General features: G+C 35.8%; 1 protein-coding gene across 2 annotated transcripts in view; it reads right to left on the reverse strand.

Annotated features, from left to right (window-relative positions):
- The window catches only part of tmem108 (transmembrane protein 108), a 67,653-nt gene extending 51,713 nt beyond the window's left edge, over positions 1-15,940 (reverse strand). Inside the window, exon 1 of one of the 2 annotated variants that reach the window (XM_039666663.2) lies at positions 15,621-15,940. The gene's annotated coding sequence lies outside the window, so the exon portion shown is untranslated. Of the gene's footprint in view, positions 1-14,079; positions 14,409-15,620 lie in introns of those variants that run through there. The other variant, XM_039666664.2, reaches the window with a different exon arrangement.
- Positions 15,941-16,874: the final 934 nt, after the last annotated feature.

A 16,874-nucleotide genomic window follows, 5' to 3' on the forward strand; every position in this document is an offset into this window, starting at 1 on the left:
ACATCAGCCTAATACACCTGCTGCCAAACTATGGGATAATACTGTATAGCGTCTAGTAACTTTGGAAAATCAATAGCCACAGTGGTTGGTGAGCAAAAACAGTTCAACAGTTCCATAAAATAAAGCAGCACAATGTGAAGTATTATTCATGTCAGATGCTCAAGTGGAGCAGAATGAGTAATATAATATAAGTAGTATTGAGTAGTTAACCCATAGTATGAGCAAAAGTAATAGTGATGTCTTGGCAAGCACCACTTATGACAAGAATAGAAGAATAAGTGGATGAGCACACAAAACAGAAGAACCATCACTTTTTAGACTTCAGACATAAACAACAAAGACATATGCTTTTGACATGACTCAAAAATAAGCCACAAGTCAGAGAGGTTGTATGAATTGATTAGATCTTCTCTTTGCACAAAAAAAAAAACAACAACACATAAGCGCACCGGCATAAAACATAAAGCTTTTATCTCCAGCAAGCTCTCATTTACTGCAGGAGTCAGATACGGAATAAATCACAGTCTGCAGTGTTATTGCACTATACGAGATTTTGAGACGCAAACCTAAACGTGTCAAAACTAAATCTCAAGACAAAAATACCTGCACTGAGACAAAAGCACAGATTTATTGTAGACTTTTCGAATAAAAACAACGTTTTTACTAAAATGAGTGTGTCTGGATATGAGTTTTATAGGTCATGTACTATTAAACAAAAATGACATGTGATTTATTATATAAGTGTAACATTAATTGAGGTAACCATACCAGTCGCATAAGCCATTATGTTGAGACAGTGTCTTAAAGGGATACTCCACTTTTTTTGGAAATAGGCTCATTTTACAACTCCCCCAGAGTTAAACAGTTGAGTTTTACAGTTTTCGAATGTATTCAACTAATTTTCTGATATTTAGAAGAATATCAGTAACCAGACCAGTTTCTGGTCTCATTGACTTCCATAGTATATTTTTTTTCCTACTATGGAAGTCAATGAGACCAGGAACTGTCTGGTTACTGATATTCTTCTAAATATCAGGAAATCGGCTGAATACATTCGAAAACGGTAAAACCCAACTGTTTAAGTCTGAGGTACAGGGCCTGAAGTTAATTTTTTCAGCCACCGGCCACTGTGGCAGGTGGATTTAAAAATTTACCTGCCACAGAGACTTTTTACCAGCCATTTTTTTTTTTTGCCTCATACGTAAAAAAAAAAAAAAACCCGTGAATTTCACAATATTGTTCTTTAACTTGTAAGAATACACATTTAAGTGCTGTCAAGTAATAATAACTCTAATAACATAATTTTAAAACAAAATCTTTTTATTCATTGATTTTGACAGACACACACACACAAAATATATAGTATAGGCTATAATATAGTATATCTGTTGAGTACACATAGAGCTCGTAAACAAATCATAACGCGGCTGTGTTGATGGCGGATTTAGTCACGTAAACTAAAAGCGGTTTTGCCAGGTTTAGTTACAGCGTTCAGGAACGGTTAAATATGAACTAAATTAATACTGTTATTACTGATAAAATTACCGGGTACCGGACATTTTCTCACCGGTTCCCAACTCCCAACATGCACAGTTGCACACGCACACACATCTGTGCAACTGTCATTGTACTTTAACCTACAACAGCGACGCGTTACATTATCTCATCCCATCTCATCAACAGTTTAATACTCGCACACGTAGTCAGAAAAAGAGCCTCATCTTCTTTCTGATCGCATGAACGTATGAAACAACAGTCGCTGTCATAAATCAGCCGCTCACGAACCTTGCCATTGCCGCCGATTGTTCACTTTGTATTAAAATGTCTTCTTTACTTTTCTTTTTCTCATCCTCATCTTTTTGTTGGCTGTTTGTTTTGTTTCAGCTGGCCTCTTTACCCCAGTAATGTGCCGCCACATTTTAGCTAAAGTCCAATGCAATAGCGGACTTCGTTGAAATGTAAAAATCCTAATGAATCACTCTCAATTCTCATTGGCTACCTGCCAATGTGGCAGGTAGATTGACAGTGTTACCCGCCAATAGCAAAATTCACCCGCATTTGGCAGGTGGTCGGGTGTTAATTTCAGGCCCTGCTGAGGTAGTTGTAAAATGAGCATATTTCAAAAAAAAAAGTGGAGTATGCCTTTAAGAACTAGTATGACCAACAAGCAGTTAGTTATGGGTTATCTGTCTTACCGTTCGGTATCAACTCTTAGACCAATCACCAATGTATGTTTTTATGTAACTAACTTTAAAAAGTTATGAACAGTCTTAAAGGAAAAAAAAAAAATGGATGACTAACTTGTAAGACTAGTCTTAGCAGTGAATGCAACTCGCTGATGTTACATTCTGAAAGGTTTAAATGTAATTAAGGTGCACCAGGCAGCACAAAAACAAACTTAGCCTTCATTATGGTATTTGGAAAATGTCAGAAAGATTTGACCCTTCACCCTTAATATGAGGACTTATTGATTACTCTACCTAAGATCTTTTAAAATGACAAATCCTTTGTGTCACAAAGAAAAGAGATTAAAAACACAGCAAGCAGGAAGACAGCTTGAAAGGAGACCTGTGATGACCTGTAATTTAAACCTTGTCCAGACTATCTACACCCTAACAGGATTCAGTCTCTTTAATTGTCTTTTCCTTCCTGTCTGCTAGATAAAACAAACATTTACAAGATCACGATGTTAATGTCCGTGTCCGATATAAATTAATTTCACGACAGCTTATGTTAAACAGCTATCTCAGATGCATAATGAACACACAAAGGGCTGAAATCACTAACTCCAATCTGATTTGTAATTTAATCACCCTTAAATATCACGTAAAAAGAAAACAAACTGCGCTTGGTCACTTGATATATTTACATTTGATGTTGATAATTAAATATATATCTCACTCTATATGAAACTAACTAAAGGGGTGGTATAATCCCCTTTAAATGCAAATGAGCTGCTGCTTCCGGCGCAGAGGGCGGAGCTACAACAACTTGTGTCCTTTGACCTCGAACAGACATGCAGTGAACATTTCAAAAAGCTTTTAGCCTTTTATGTTCAAAATGGAGTCAGACAATGTTGGAGAGACTCAAGAAGTGACAACATTGACAACATCTCTGAATGGTTGTATGAATTTAGGTGTGTGTAGTTATCATCTAGTCATTGATTAGCATATCAAACACCGTCTTGATAATCTATAAATCGTGTTACGGTAAATGTAAATTTTAGGGTTGTAATGTCACTAACCCGGGAGTAATGTTGTGTAATGTAGTCCCTACCAGCCGTTTGTTGTAGTCCTTAAAGGGATAGTTGACCAAAAAATGAAAATTCTGTCATCCTCATGTTGTTCCAACCTTGTAAGACCTTTGTTCATCTTCGGAACACAAATTAAGATATTTTTGATGAAATCTGAGAGCTGGATCACTCCTCCATAGGCTTCTTGAGGGATTGAAACTTGCCGGCCTTGAAAAGTTATTAAAGACATCGTTAAAGTAATCCAAGTGACTACAGTGGCTCAATCTTAAATTTATCAAGCGGCGAAAATACTTTTTGTGCGCGAAAACAAACACTTAGGCTCACTATTGGCCGACGCTGGTCATGTGTGTGATGCGTGTGACGTACAATAACAGATCATATGCTGTTGAACTAGTAACCTGACTTGAGGCCCAGAGAGAAGTAAATGAATAGTTGAAATAAAGTCGTTATTTTGGGGGGTTTTTGCGCACAAAAAGTGTTCTCGTCGCTTGATAAACTTAGGATTGAGCCACTTTCGTCACTTGGACTATTTTAACGATGTCTTTAATAACTTTTCTAGGCCGGCAAGTTTCAATCCCTCAAGAAGCCTATGGACTAGTATGGAGGAGTGATCCAGCTCTCAGATTTCATGAAAAATATCTTAATTTGTGTTCCGAAGATGAACGAAGGTCTTACGGGGTTGGAAGAACATGAGGGTGAGTAAATACTGACAGAATTTTCATTTTTGGGTAAACTAACCCTTTAAAAAGCAATATCTCCCTTTGCTTTGAACTTTGTGCATCGTAACTTTGCAGATGTTGTTTGTGCTCAAACAGCAACATTACACACTAACTACAGTTAAAAAAGTTCAATCATAATCAACCACCCCTTTAAACATTGACATAATAACGTAAAATCACATCAAACCAGCCTTATGAAAGCAGAGCATTTCTGTATAAGCAAACCCTCCACTCCTCAACAGATGAGATTAATTCAATCAGTGTATCACGACTATTAGCTTTTCCGTCTTTGACATCAACCTCTCAGTTTAACAAGACAAAATGATCAAAAAGTCTAATATGGTCTATGAAGCTTGTTATTTGGAGGAAGCATATGGAGTTTGAGAGAGATGGAGTTTGTCATTTTCTTAAAAGTACTTAATGTGCGCGTCCAATTTAATTACGTCTTGTCTCAATAGGCTTAAGTTAGTGATCAAGTTAGAGTTGATAAAGTCTTAATACAAAGGTCTTAAGAGCATATGAGGATCTGTTTGAAGAATCCATTTGTTTTTTTGCTCCATTTTAGTCATTTATTATGACTGAACTGTATTACTATATTGAAAGGAATGATTCTTCGCTAAAACCTCAGCAGGGAATTGGATTTAAATATCATTTGTGAAGTGTAGGTGGAGTCCTAACAGTAAGAACAAATCCAAAGCACTCCGTATCACAAAAGGAGCTCACAGCTGAAAATGACATAATCAACTCAAAATGAAAAAGGTTCTATTATACTCCACAGGGAAGGGGCCCACATTTCATTTTTTTTTTTTTTTTTTAAATATGTTTTTATGCAATTGCGTTTTATGGAACTAAACAAGAATAAATCAAATGGCTGTCCTAAATCAATTCCAAAAATCAAAAGATTTTTTTTTTTTTTAACATTGTCTGTCATATTTTTAAGGGGATATGTGCTTGCAAATAATGTCACACTGCACAATTTTCTTCATATAAAAACAATGTATTACTTTATTAACTCATTTTTCATTTATATTTATTTATTTTAATTTTGGAGCGAAATATGACTTGGAAATTTTGAGAAATTCAGCCACGAAGAAAAAAAAAACATTTTAGTGAACATCACTGATGTACTTCACAAGAAATCTTCACAATCACAACCATTAAAAATAACAAATCTGCAAAACAACCAATAGACCTTATTCACAGCAGCGCCATCTTTGATTTTTTTAACGTGAATAAAAGCGAGGCTATGAGGGATAGGCATACATCTCCTCAGTGGGTTGTACTGTTATTTAATGTTTTTTTTTTATTGTTCTGCAGACGAAACGCTGCAAAAAATATCTTTAAGAGAAAATTCATTAAACAAAATCCCCAGACAATATGAGCTGTGGAAACCTAAAAGCGATCTAGGAGTTTTATGCAGCGGATGCCATTGAAAACACAGCAAGTCTATCAATCACAGCCTTGCTTTCATACCTTTCATGGTGCTGGTCTATTTCTTGGTGTTATTGCCATGCTGAATATGACAACATTGAGGTTTCGTCAAGCTCAGTAGCAACAAGACAATTTCAAAGTTGGGGGTGACCTGTTTATCATTAAGCCCATATAATCCTGCATCTTGGGTGGAAGTTGCTGGGTTTGGTCACTAAAGGTCTAGTCAGTGCCAGACACCTGCCAGCATCACATGACTGCTCTGGGTGGGCTAGTACGCAACAGGGGGTAAAGGCGGGATGCCTTCCCCCCTTCCCAATCTCTCTTGCCGCTCCATCCAGTCAAAGTAAATCCTATTAGCATTCATCTGGCCCACATAGCTAAAATGCTAAAGGATTCTGGGTAAAGAGTTGTGCATTTCTCTCTAACGGTCTGTATCTTTTGATAGTTCTCTTTAAAAAGATCTAATATCAATTAATTCATAAAATCAATAGATTTAAGAATCAATCAATTTGTCTGGTTTCATTTGTTGCTTTTAGTTTAATGGGTTTTATGAAAAGTCTGAGTATTTCAGCTCTTTGAAGGAGATGCTGAAGGGGTATTTTGTTGTATGATTTAGGGGAGAATCTAAAGGTTTCATAAGTGAACTGAACTCTCCTTCAGAGCATATTGCATCTCCTTAAGAGGGATTTGATCATCTTAAATTAGGTAAGGGAGCAAGAAAATTAAACAGAGCCAATCCTGGGGATCAGGACTTGAGAAACCCCTCAGGCTGGATTTTGTCAAGTAGTCTACGCCGAGCAAAGCTCTAGACTGGGATTTCATAGCCAGGTCATTAAAAATGCATTGACTATAATGCCAAAAAGCATGCTGAAAATGTTCCAGACACTGTTGCATATAATTAGCCTATTAACGCATTTGAATTAGACATTGGAAATGATCATTTGGCCGCTATCTTTTGTGGCTCTAAAAGAGGTATTTAGACATTTTGGGCAGCCAAGTCACAATTAAAAATGTATGAATGTTGCATTAGATACCAAATAAAATGTAATATATGATACAAAAACGCCAAAACAGCATTAGTTTCTTTTTCTCTCGCAATAACCAGTTGTTGACACTGAATTTTAGCGGATTTATAAAATGAGATACCCTCAAGTTCACATTGTGAACATGTTCTACTAACAACTGACAAGCAGATCGCTTTAATCTCCATTTTGAACAACAACAACAAAACGTCTTTTGTAAAATGTTGGGTTACACTTTATTTTAAGCTGAGGTAAGGTTGTTACAGTGTAATTACAAACTGAGTAATACTCAAAAAATAACTCTTTGAATGAACATAAAAAACTTATGGAAAGGTTTTCCACATGATTAACTTGCTTTATTTCAGCATTAATTCTGTTATTCCAATTTAATGTACTTACGTTGGGTCAACTTAATGTATTAAGGTTGATTCAACTTATTTACTATAGTTGGGCACAGCTATATTGTCAGTGAATTTTAAAAGGCTCCCTGATATGATTCAGGTATTCAAATTCAATAAAATGTATTTTAATGTCACACCAATAATACATTTATAGACTATAACCAAGTATTAGCTACAAATAGCACTTGTTAACATCTTAAATTATAAGATTCACATGCTTTATCAACCAAAGGTTTTGCTGAAAGTATCTAACCAAATGCTTTCAGTCTAATGACTGTAATTTAAATGGTACTAATAAATAATTGCAATGCCATTGAACATTAAACACAATTAAACACTATAAAGTCTTCCCTTTTTCTCATTTTCTCAAAAACACATAAAATAACACTTAATTTAGACATTTGTTCTCTCTTAATTCAGCCATATGCAAAGCATCCTGAGAACTAAAAAGCACAGCCCAGTTTTAGTTAATGCAACACAAATCGTTCATGTAATCCAACACAAACGGATTAAGCAATCTTAAATTGGACATATTTAAGTAGATTGAACACAATCAAATTAAGTTTGGACAAAATGAATAACAATTGTGTTGCTTAAGCTCATTAACTAAGCAATTTCGACAAGCAGCAAAATCATCAAAATCACTTGCCTCAATATTTGCATAATTTCTATAGTAACTACAGTACATGTGGCATGTAACTCTGTCATCTTAAAATAAAGTGTCACTAAATGTTTTGCTTAAAAAATTGTGTCTGTGCTATATTTCTTTAAAATTAAGGCCACTTGGTTTGATATTTTGTCGATTTTTTTGTGCCCAAATACTTTTTAGAACCACTGCAAACATTATTCCATAGGGTACATTTCATACTGATGAATAGAACCACCATCCATGCTCATTATTATATTATTAAATCCTTGTTTGAAGTGACTGTTCGGTCTGGAATAAGCAGCGATGCCAAATAAAGCTGAAGACCTTTGATCAGAGGCAAGCCAAGAAACTCACTCTGACAGCCCGAAGCCATCAACTGATAAAACCCTTGCTATGAAGCCACACAGAAGCTACACGACTGTATAAAAGAGCCAATCCGGTACATTCTATCGGGTCGGCTTCTTCAGCATCTTAGTAGAATTACAAACATGAAAATGTCTGAATGTGTGCGCCAATGTGTGTCCTATCAGGATCAGGAAGAGTGGCGGCGGTCATGGAATTCCAGGAATTCCCCCTACACTCACTTCACGTTCCATCAGTCCTCCCCTCATCTCTCTCCCTCTTATCTTCCTCATCCATCCCTAGCGCATTCTCTAATCGTTGTAATGGCTGTACTCACAGCTGTCCCGTCGCCCGCTGCCCTTCCTTGCAACAGGGACGAGGAAGACTTGTTGTCGCAATCAGCTTTGCCCTTTGGGTAATTTAAGACACCTGCTATGTCGGTGCATCAAGAAATTCAAGTAGACAGGCGCTACTTTGTGCATGCTAAACAGCGTGTTCAATATTTCAGCGCATCAAACTCACCCGAGATACGAAAGGTGCAAAGCAGTTTAAGACACTATAACAGATTAGGTTAAAGGAATAGATTATAAGTTTTGACATCCTTTCTTCAGTGGAACACAAAGTAAAAGTTTAGCAGAATGTCCAAGCTGCTCTTCTTTATGATGAAAGTAGATGGGAGCCACCAAAAAGGACCAAAAGCTAATACAAGTAGCCCATTTAACTTGGGTGTTGTATTTAAAAAGCAGAGACGTATAAAGTACTAGAAACCCGGACTTGAGTAAAAGTACAAGTGCTCTATCAAAAAAGTGACTTGAGTAGAAGTTGAAGTGCTCTTTAAGCACCACACTTAAGTAGAAGTACTAAAGTGTTCAACATTTTTTGCATTTAATTATTGCAAGTAGTTTATTTTAAAATTCCCTACTTAAGTACAAAAAGTACAAGTATTGTGTCATCTAATTATTAAAGAAATCAGTCAAAAGTTTGAACTAGCAATCAAATAAGGCGTTTTGGCGGGTTACAAATTTGCTTTGGCGGCCGCCAAAAAATGTCATTGCAGGACAACCCCTGCATTAGTTGTCAATGTGTGTGTCAATCAATACCATTACCCTATAAAACTGGTGTGTGATTTAGGCAGCATGAAAGCCAACTTGCAACGAATGATTGGTAAAATTTTTATAATTGTAACGAGTAACTAGCAGAACATTAAAAAAATCGAAGTAAAAGTATTAAATTCATCGAAAATATCTACTGAAGTAAAAGTAGAAGTATGAGAAAAAAACAGTACTCTAGTAGAGTACAGATACAGCATTTTAGTACTTAAGTACAGTACTTAAGTAGTTCTACTTCGTTACTATACATCTCTGTTAAAGTCGTGTGAAACAATAGTTTCAATAGTGTACAATAGTTTTGTCTGAGAAACAGACATTTAAATCGTTATTCACTAAAAACAGTGCGTGCAGACTTGATTAACATTTGCTTCCATTAAAACGAAAGAGCTGCTTGTATATTCTAACATTTTCTTTTCTGTTCCACAAGAAATGTTATAAAGGTTACAACTCGGAAGACGTGAGGGTAAATAAACACTCAAAAAAAAAAAAGTTGAAAGTGCACTTGAAATGTACGATTTTTTTTAACTCTTGCATATAATATTTAACACAATATATAATATTAATGAAAAGGCCACTTAAGTGTACTTAAATATTTGTATTGTACTTTAAAGTACATTTTAAATTAACGTTTTAATTATGTTATACTTCAAGAAACCAATTTTGTTTTATTTGTTGTCAACATACTAAAGAACATACAAAAGTCCTTTATTATAGTTAACTGTAGTCTGTAACTCAATATCATATTTAAAGTTAATATATTTTAAAAGTGTATTAAAGTGCAACATCATCATTGCAAATCTGTAATTACAAGTGTTCAAATTTATCAATAGAAATGACATTTAAGTATATTTGTGTTGGGTCAAAAACACTAAAGATCATTTAAATGTATTTCATTTAAATCATGATCTCAATTAACATGCAATGATGAAGTGTCGAAAACAATGCATTCGGTTAGCTATTAAAGGATAGTTCACTTTAAAAAAAAACAAACTTTTTGCCCGTTTCATCCAAGATGTCCATGCCTTTCTTTCTTCAGTTGAAAAGAAATTAAGGTTTTTGATGAAAACATTCCAGGATTTTCTCGATACAATGGACTTCAATGGGAACCAAACGGTTCAAGGTCCAAATGAGAGTTTCAGTGCAAACTGTTCAAAGGACTTTAAATGATTCCAGACGATGAATAAGGGTCTTATCAAGCGAAGCGATCGCTCATAAAAAAAAAAAAAAAAAAGTTTAAGCACAAATGCTCGCCTTGCTCTGTTCTGTGATGAGCGTTCGTGACTCTCCTGTTCAAACTCGTTCATCAAAATGAACAAATCTGTTTTTGAGTCATGACTCGAAGGGTCCTAGATCAACCCGGTCTCATCCCAAATCGTCATATAACTGACGTTTTGGGACGTCTTTTGACCATACGTCAATATTCGCCTTTTTAGGGCCCCCTTAAACGTCGGTAGATGAGGTTATGGGATCCTAACTCTACCCCATACCTAAACTTAACCCTAAACCTAACCCGTCACCTAACTGACGTTAAAGGTAAAGCGTCAGTTGTATGACGGCCCGGGATCGCCATCTACCGACGTTTAAGGGGGCCCTAAAAAGGCGGATATTGACGTATGGTCAAAATACGTCCCAAAACGTCAGTTATATGACGATTTGGGATGAGACTGTGTTACCTAGATAAGAACCTTATTCATCGTCTGGTGTCGTTTAAAGCCTTTTGAAGCTGCACTGAACCTCTCATTTGGACCTTGAACCATTTGGTTCCCAATGAAGTCCATTATGTAGAGAAAATCCTGGAATGTTTTCATCAAAAACCTTAATTTCTTTTCGACTGAAGAAAGAAAGACGTGGACATCTTGGATGACATGGGGGTGAGTAAATTATCAGCAAACATTTTTTTGAAAAGTGAACTACACCTTTAAGTGTATTATTTAAAACTATATTATTTACACAATCTTTTTTTAAAGTATACGGAAGTGTGTTATTTTGCACAAGGAAATTATAACAGAATTTTACATTTTGATTGAACTAAAAAAAAAAAAAAAAAAAAACTGAACTTTTCTGCCTTCTTCTGTTTGTTATTCCTGACAATGTTCAGCTCGACTGACCGAACCTGAATTTCTATATGGGAAGGAACTCAGGCTGATAGAATCAGTGTCTTTCAGGAAATGGGAGGACATGTCCTATCAGACAGAGGGATATCTCAACTGCCCCTTTATAACCTCATTTACTAAAGCTCAGAAAAATCCTTAGAAGAAACTCATTTCTAAAACTGCTAATGTATCGTGGCTTTTATAGGAGTGCATGCCACTCTTCAGGAAAAGAACATGTTGTTCTTCCGTCGCGCCCGTGTGTCGGGTTTTTCCTGTCTACTAGGTTCTAAGAGCAAGTGCTGAGTTCATTCACTGTCCTCAAGATCTAGAGTATTTAGGCATGGGACACATTCCATACCAGGCTGTACCATTCTCCCCTGGGTCAGGATTGTAATTGAGACTGGAAATGCTTGAAAGAGGAAGAGAGAAAAGAGAATGGAAACATTGGCCTTTCTTTCTGTATAGTCTCTGATAAGATTGTAAGGTTTCCTGCTTGACCCTGAATTTTTTCCAGATGTTGATTGTTTTGAATTGGTATGGCATGTTTCCCTATTCTGTAACTCTATATAAGATTGCAGGAAGCCTGGTTGCAATGATGATATGCATCCCGTTGACACGTGAGTGATGTTTGGTGTGGGCAGAGGTGACTCCACAGGACAGTTGATACGTTGTTGTCCTGGTCTGGTTACTGTCACTCTGAAATGACCTCGATTCAAGAGGATAATGAAGGATCATCCATAACCACACCCCAAAACAAGAGATTAAAATGGCTACTTTGAAAAATATACGAATATTTAATATTTAAATCTGTTTAAACAAATGTATTATAATCTAAAAATATACGAATATATAATTTTTAAATCTGTTTAAACAAATGTATTATACTCTAAAAATATACGAATAAATAATGTTTATATCGGTTTAAACATATGTATTATAATCTAAAAATATACGAATATATAATATTTAAATCTGTTTAAACAAATGTATTATAATCTACCATTCAAAAGTTCGCAGTTGGATGTATTTTTTAAAAATATTTTTGAAAAAAAGTATATGGTCATCAGGGGTGCAGTTATTTAATCAAAAATACAGTAAAAACAGAAATATAATTTGTATAATAATATAATAATGTTGAAAATATTTTTTTTTTTCATGAATAGAAACGTTAAAAAAACAGCATTTATTTGAGATAGAAATCTTTTGTAATATATTATAAATTGCTTTACTGTCATTTTTGACTAATTAATGCATTCTTGCTGAATAAAAGTCATTTCTTACTTAAAAAAATGTATCTTACTGTCCCCAAGCTTTTGAACTGTAATGTAATAAGAATAATATATAATGTAATGCAATATAATATATTAGAGATATTCAAATAAATCAAATATATAGGGCTGTGAAACGATTAATCGCGATTAATCGCATCCAAAATAAAAGTTTGTGTTTAGATATTATATGTCGGTGCACTGTGTATAATTATTTTGTATGTATATATATATAAATACACACACATGCATGTATATTTAAGAAACAAATATTATTTATATATAAAATATGTATATTTACATATCAGATAAATTATTTATAAATCTACATACAGTATATACATGAAAATATTTCTTAAACATATACAAGCATGTGTGTGTGTTTATATATACAAAATAATTATACACAGTGCACCCACATATACAGTATTATGTAAACACAAACTTTTATTTTGGATGCGATTAATCACAAATAATCGTTTGACAGCCCTAAAAAAAATATATATATACTTTAATAAAAATCATTCTTATTTAAGTTCTATAATATTATTACATCCAAGTAAAATGAAAAAAAATAAAATAAAAAAAAAATCAAGAAAGTTATGGATTTTATCAGACAAAAAGGGGGGGAGTGGAAGTATTTTTACCCTGGTCTAGAACCGAGGAGACCCCATGCAAACTAAATAAAAATATTTTATTTTTATTTTTTTTACAGACACTTAGGTCATTTCTAAAGAATGCCATGTTTGGAGAAAAACGAACACAGATAATGATCCTGAAGCCAGTTAACCAACGGAGGGAAAAGGGTGATGCCCTCTGCCCCAATGAATCAAAGTTCCTCCTCCACTTTTCACGAAACGCTCACCGCTTTGCAGCCTCGTATCAGGTGACCCTTCCGGAACAAGTTGTCAGCTACATATGTCACTGTCTTGCCACTTGACCCAAGACCCAGCTCCCTCGCTCTACCTCCCTATTGGACAAACCAGCGAGGTATTGTCCCGGAGAACAAAGCATATAGTTGGGGGTGTCCTGTTAAGGACTTTGACTAACATTCCTTTCACAATGCTCTCAGGCGACCAACTTTTAATGACCCTGCACTTCTAAACATTTACTGTTCTGTGGGACCGGCAACACACACACACACACACACACACACAAATGGAGCATCTTTATGGAGAGGACGCCTTCTAACAGCCTCAAGCTTTAAGAGAGTTGCCTCATTATTTAGAACTGAATGTTAATGAATGAGCCCCATGGTAAAGGAAACATTCACTCTGTTCTTTAGCTTTCTACAGACGTTCCTGTAATACGTAGTCAATGATGAGGTCATAGGTTGAATTCCCAGGGAGAAAACAAATAGTTTTGACCTACTGGTTAGGTATTTGACAAACAAATAGACCGAACCATAACATTTATACACTATTTTAAATCTAAATTATTTTGATACAAGGTTTAATGCAAAATTTAATACAAGTTATGTTCCTAAACAACTTGAGATTCCAAAATGAACCTTTGCAGGCCAACAAAATGAAATAAAAGATGCTGAAATGAAGATGTTTGACTCTCTGATAGCAAAATGGCTGCAAAGTGATGCATATCCGATATATGTTGATTAAATGAATGGTGGAGAATGGATGTTTGCTTGCTTTAGTAATGAATGCAAACAAACATTAAGTAAGTTTGCCATTAAGGGAGCATTTATCTCTAGATATATCATGAGCAGGTGCAGCCATGTGAGTGACTTAGGCAAATGTTCCAGAGGAAGGGTGAGAAAAGCTCTGATGTCTCTTACCTTATGAGAATATGCTGGAAAACGATCAAAGACGCCTGTAGCATAACATGATGTTTATCTGCGTTAGCCTATATCCTCAGAATCCTCCTGACTATGAAACACACAATGATCTTTCACGGGTGGTGATACCGTAAAGCTTCCCTAACTCTCCTTCAGTAGGAGCTCACAATAAATAGGCTGATACCCTCAGTGAGTGTGTGTGTGTGTGTGTGACGAGAGAGAGAGAGAGAGAGAGAGAGAGAGAGAGAGAGAGCGAGAGAGAGAGAGAGAGAGAGAGAGAGAGAGAGAGAGAGAGAGAGAGAGAGAGAGAGAGAGAGAGAGAGAGAGAGAGAGAGAGAGACACACACACTATGACAATGACTAAAAGCCGTTAGCCTACTCTATAACTAGTGTTAGGGATCGATTGTTGTTCAGTTCTATTTAGAAATTAACGGAACAAATTGATTCTCGTGACGTCCGGGTCCATTTTTTCCCCTCTGCGGACAGAAAAACGAACTAACATAGTCTGACAGTGTTTCCAACACTTCTGTAGCACATCACTGCTAGTGAACACAGCGCCACCAGTCCGAATTTCAAATGAACGAATCTTTGGAGTCGGAACTTTTTAGTGGGCTAATTTGAAAAAAAGAAAAGAAAATGTAGTCCAATTCGAATGATTCGGAACGAATACAGAGCCGGTTCTTTTCAGTGAAGAAATTACATTTATGAATCCGTCGGAGAACTGAATTCTATAATTACTTAGGGACAGTCCCCAAAAAAAAATAAAAAATAATAAAATAAAAAAAAAAATTAAAAAAAAATTAATTAAAAGAAGATATTTTAAAGAATGTCGGTAACCAGACAGTGGTAGCCTTAACTTCTTAGCCTAACGTTGAAGCCTACCAAAATTCTTGAAAATAGCCTCTTTTGTGTTCAACAGAAGAAAGAAACAACTTGAGGGTAGGCTAAGTGATGATAACATTTCTGGAACTAGGCCTATTGGTTAACGTGTAGGCTAGTTACACATTTTGAGTTTTGTTATAAAATTAAAATTGTTTATAATTTTATTTAAATAATCGTTAGGGCATAGCCTATTTTAAATAATTGAATTAGTAACTAAATATAGTTAGGCTACCAAATTATTCCATCATTAGAGACAGCTGAGGTCAATAAATGCCTAAAGATTTCCAAATCCTTTCCCCTCACATATTTCTTCCTCCAAAATACCAAAGAATCGTTCATGGAAATGTTAGGGAACCTACTCGATTCCGTATGATTCGCAGACTAATTATATGACTCTAGAAATCACATCAGTTAACCACCATGAACACTAACAGCATCTCTCATTGGAGTGTAATGCCGAATGACAACCCAAAAATCATCATCAAAAAATAAATAAATGGAATATTCACAATTGATTCTGAGAGCTTTATTCATCTTAGAAGCTCCAAAATCGAGTAGCCTTATAGGCTACCAAAATGCGTAAACGTTTGTCATAATGTTCGCAAAGAAAACACATGCATTGACACGCATTAAATAACGAATAAGGAGTTTATTTTTACCTGGAGACTAGTCCGAAACCTCCTCCTTCCAGCCGAACCGGCTCATCAAAGCCTCCGCGTCACCGGTTTAAGCGAAACGCGCAACGCGCACATGCTTCCCGCAAGGTATCAGACTGTCACATGAGCGGAGCGGTCAGTCCCTCTCCAGCCTCCGTCCAGGAGATAGGCTGTCTGAATCCAGTCCAACCTCGCACACCTCCCCAAAAACATAGGATAGCTTGCTTAGATCATAGACTGGTCATGAGAAACCAAGACAGCAGGTGGAGGAGTGATATCAGACTAATGATGGTGCGTGTCGGTCACCCTGGCTCGAAAACTGTTCCGTGTATACGGCCACAGAATAACAATGAGTATATATTGCTGCACCAGGACTAACTGGGCTAAGAGGGTTATCCTTTCTCCAGTGGTTTAACCTGGCTATGGTAATTAGGCTAACCTAGTATAGGATGACATGGTCCCCCCTGAGGACCACACCAACTTAAGTAGCCTACAAATCAGGGAGTAGAAACAGGAAAAGAGTAGATTTGTAAGCCTATTCGAAAATCTAAGAGAAACGTATGTTGGAGAAGGTCTTTAAAATATATTATATATATAGCCTATATATATTGAACTTAATGCGCTATTTTAGGATAGGCCTACAACACATTAAATGTTCTTACTAGGCTACCTGATATGTCAGTGAAATAATAAACATGACAACTACTATCTCCTTGACAGCTTCGGGGTCTTTAAAGTTATAACAATGTGTCTGATAGGTTTACGAATCGGACTGAATCGCCCAAACGGTTCCTCGAGTCAGACTATGTATTCGATGATTATCAGCTTTAAACATGCTAAAACCTTCTTCTTCTTCTTTTGTGTGTGTGTGTGTGTGTGTGTGTGTGTGTGTGTGTGTGTTAACACCTGTTAAAGAAAGTCAGTAATGTTTAAATGTAGGCCTACAGTAAATGCCAGGCAACATAGGCAGGCAACATTAGATGACTTGATATTTTATGAGCTCATTCATGAATGCATAAAAACTAAATCGGTACACATAGAATTACAACACACAACCTTATTATTACAACCTATTAAAAAAAAAAAATAAATAAATAAATAATAGCAATGCGTGTCATGCACAATGTCAGGAAACACGATAAGTAAATGAATCATTGAATCGGGTTTTGAACTGGGTTCCAAACGGTTCGAATGAACCGATCGACCAAAACGAATCAAACTTTCCATCACAACTCTGTAAACAGCCAAAAAACAAAA

This window comes from Pimephales promelas, chromosome 22 (assembly GCF_988280905.1).
Source record: "Pimephales promelas chromosome 22, fPimPro1.hap1.1, whole genome shotgun sequence".
Taxonomy (NCBI): Eukaryota; Metazoa; Chordata; class Actinopteri; order Cypriniformes; family Leuciscidae; genus Pimephales; species Pimephales promelas.